Source organism: Dama dama, chromosome 29 (assembly GCF_033118175.1).
Source record: "Dama dama isolate Ldn47 chromosome 29, ASM3311817v1, whole genome shotgun sequence".
In the NCBI taxonomy this organism is placed as follows: domain Eukaryota; kingdom Metazoa; phylum Chordata; class Mammalia; order Artiodactyla; family Cervidae; genus Dama; species Dama dama.
This window is the reverse complement of record NC_083709.1, coordinates 50,459,169-50,462,768: the sequence shown is the minus strand read 5'-3', so window position 1 is coordinate 50,462,768 and position 3,600 is coordinate 50,459,169. Positions and strand designations below refer to the sequence as shown.

The 3,600-nt window shown below is 42.1% G+C and overlaps 1 non-coding gene across 1 annotated transcript; it reads left to right on the top strand.

The window, feature by feature from the left end:
- The first annotated feature begins 713 nt into the window (after positions 1 to 713).
- On the top strand, positions 714 to 785 carry TRNAE-UUC (transfer RNA glutamic acid (anticodon UUC)). The gene has a single exon. It is a non-coding gene; the product is annotated as a tRNA-Glu (tRNA).
- Positions 786 to 3,600: the final 2,815 nt, after the last annotated feature.

The following is a 3,600-nucleotide window of genomic DNA, read 5'->3' as shown; positions in this document are numbered from 1 at the left end:
GCAAAGAATCTTGTCGACTATTTCTATTCCCTATGAGAATTCTCTCTTATACAAGTACGCACAACACACACCCCACCCTTGAAATAATATTCACAGAACCAGCTGTGATACATGCTTGTACATAGAATAGGAAGACTATAAAACAAAGAGAAATGATAGATGATAATTTCTCAAGATGTTTTACTGATTCAATGGTAAGAAGTGTCTACTTTAGAAAGTATTCTACAGTATAACACTTATTTGGACATGCTCAGAAATGACTGCTGCCACAAAGGAGGCAGGATGCAAAGGAGTCATATGATAACTTCCTTCAATGCTGGAAACACATGTCAAGGTTCCGAGGCAATGAGAGAGCAGCATGCAAAGCCGCCGCACCCGCTGCATGGTCAGCCTTCCTGTCACCGTATCTGATTGCTTTCAGGGCTCCTGCAGTTGCCTCTTCAGTCTGCTGTGACCATGGTAGCAGAGATGGTTTTACTAACCAGGAATACTCGTTGAAAAGATCAACATTCCCCAAGAGATGCCAACTACTTGCCAATTTATTCTTTTGGGAGACACTGCTCAGACTGTCCAGCTCACTTCTGTTTTCTATTCACAACTCGCGGTTTGTGTTCTCCTGTCAAAACTAAAGTTCAGTATGATTTTTGGAGTTAACCTGGATGTTTTACAGGGGTTGAGGGTCATACTCTCAAGATACACTCACCTCTGGGAGTTCCCCAATGGTCTAGTGGTTAGGACTCAGCACTTTCATTCCTGTGGCCCAGGTTCAATCCCTGGTTGGGGAACTAAAATCCCATAAGCCACACCACTGGGTCCCACCAAAAAAAATTCGTGAAAGATACACTCATCTCTCTGGTGCAGGTCCATCACTGAAGATGACTGAGAACCACTCCTATCTCCAAACTTGCCTTTTCCCAGCATCCTATTGGGGTTGAGCCCTTACAAAAGACAAATGTACATGTTAGTCCCAAATTCCTTAGAAATCCCTCCCACTACTGCTATATTTAAAAGATATAACTAAACAGGACCTACTCTATAGCACAGGGAACTCTATAACAAACTAAATGGGAAAAAAAGAATTTGAAAAAGAATAGATATGTGAAAAAAAAAAAGAATAAATATGTGTATATGTGTAACTGAATCACTTTGTTGTACACCTGAAACTAACCTAACATTGCTGATCACCTGTACTTCAATATAAAATAAAAAGTTTCAAAACGACAACTATAAGTGTAAACAGAATAAATCAGTCCTCAGAAGCCAGAAAACATAAATAATGTCACACTGATGGTTACACTCCAAGTTCTAGTGTTATTCTTATCCACGTGCTCATATCGGATCACTCTTCAAAGCCACCCTGTCCCTCAAGCATTTCTGGGAATCCACAAGAGAGAGTATCAGACACTGCAGCAAACACTTCTTCTACCCACCTCATAGCCTCTGGACGTTTTACTCCAGTTGTTAATGTAAGAACCACCTTTACAAGTAAAACCTGAGAGCATATAGCCTCAGCTACACTAGGAATCTCGTTTTCTGTCAGCAGCTTCTCTAAATATTTCTTTTTTTCTTTTTTAAAATTTATTTAGGGAAACATACTCCCAGGTGCAAAACCTGGGCCAGTGGAGGATAAGAGTCATGCATAAATGCTTCCATCTTCTATGATCCCTCAAATGTATAATTATAAGGAGAATTCTACATGGCATTTCAGAATTCCAGTAAGATGGAGCTTCAGTTACCCAATTGGTGATCAGTTCAATGACATATCTTTGCACCAATGTTTCCACCGTCCCTATTCAATTTTTCCAGTCCCCAACCCCTGCTCCCTCAGATTGCTATATACAAGCCTTTGACTCAAGCTCTGCTTTCTGGGGCAAATTCACTTAGGCTAAACACATTGCTTCTTTGCTACAAATACAGAGTCACATCTACCATACTGTTTATCCTTACCTCAACTTCAGCTAGTTAAAATACACATGCTACACAAGAGAATTCCTGAAGGGATCTCATTGTTGCCCCTGCTAATGGTATCCCACATAATGTTAATGCATCAAGGGTCTGACCCTTTGTAACCACATGGACTGTATCCTGCAAGGCTCCTCTGTCCATGGGATTCTCCAGACGAGAATGCTAGAGTGGGTTGCAGTTTCCTTCTCCAAGGGATCTTGCTCACCTCGGGATTGAACCCACATCTCTTGCAACTCCTGTGTTGGTAGGTGAATTCTTTATCATTGTGCCACCTATGGGAAGCCCATACAGATAAAGGCTACTTGTCAAATGTTTTCACTCATCTCTCTATCATCTTCCCTCATACCACCCACCTCTTACAAAAGTAAACATACCAAATTCTTCACTTCTCTTTTAATCAAAGCAAAAATTTGCTTGCTACCAGCACACACAAATAATTATGCTGGACTAGGGGAACATTTCCGGAGAAGTCAATGGCACCCCACTCCAGTACTCTTGCCTGGAAAATCCCATGGATGGAGGAGCCTGGTAGGCTGAAGTCCATGAGGAAGAGTCCGACACGACTGAGTGACTTCACTCTCACTTTTCACTTTCATGCATTGGAGAAGGAAATGGCAACCCACTCCAGTGTTCTTGCCTGGAGAATCTCAGGGATGGGGAGCCTGGTGGGCTGCCATCTATGGGGTCGCACAGAGTCAGACACGACTGAAGTGACTTAGCAGCAGCAGCAGCAGGGGAACATTTCATGCAAAGATGGGCTCAATTAAGGACAGAAATGCTATGGACTTAAGCAGAAGAGGTGGCAAGAATACACAGAAGAACTGTACAAAAAAGATCTTCACGACCCAGATAATCATGATGGTGTGCTCACTCACCTAGAGCCAGACATCCTGGAATGTGAAGTCAAGTGGGCCTTAGGAAGCATCACTACGAACAAAGCTAGTGGAGGTGATGGAATTCCAGTTGAGCTATTTCAAATCCTAAAAGATGATGCTGTAAAAGTGCTACACTCAATATGCCAGAAAATTTGGAAAACTCAGCAGTGGCCACAGGACTGGAAAATGTCAGTTTTCATTCCAGCCCCTGAGAAAGGCAATGCCAAAAAATGTTCAAACTACCACACAATTGCACTCCTCTCACACGCTAGTAAAGTAATGCTCAAAATTCTCCAATCCAGGCTTCAACAATATGTGAACCGTGAACTTGCTGATATTCAAGCTGGTTTTAGAAAAGGCAAAGGAACCAGAGAGCAAATTGCCAACATCAGCTGGATCATTGAAAAAGCAAGAGAGTTCCAGAAAAACATCTACTTCTGCTTTATTGTCTATGCCAAAGTTTTGACTCTGTGGATCACAACAAACTGTGGAAAATTCTGAAAGAGATGGGAATACCAGACCTCCTGACCTGCCTCCTGAGAAATCTCTATGCAGGTCAGGAAGCAATAGTTAGAACTGGACATGGAACAACAGACTGGTTCCAAATAGGAAAAGGAGTACATCAAGGCTGTATATTGTCACCCTGCTTATTTAACTTATATGCAGAGTACATCATGAGAAATGCTGGGCTGGAAGAAGCACAAGCTGGAATCAAGATTGCCGGGAAAAATATCAATAACCTCAGATATGCAGATGACAC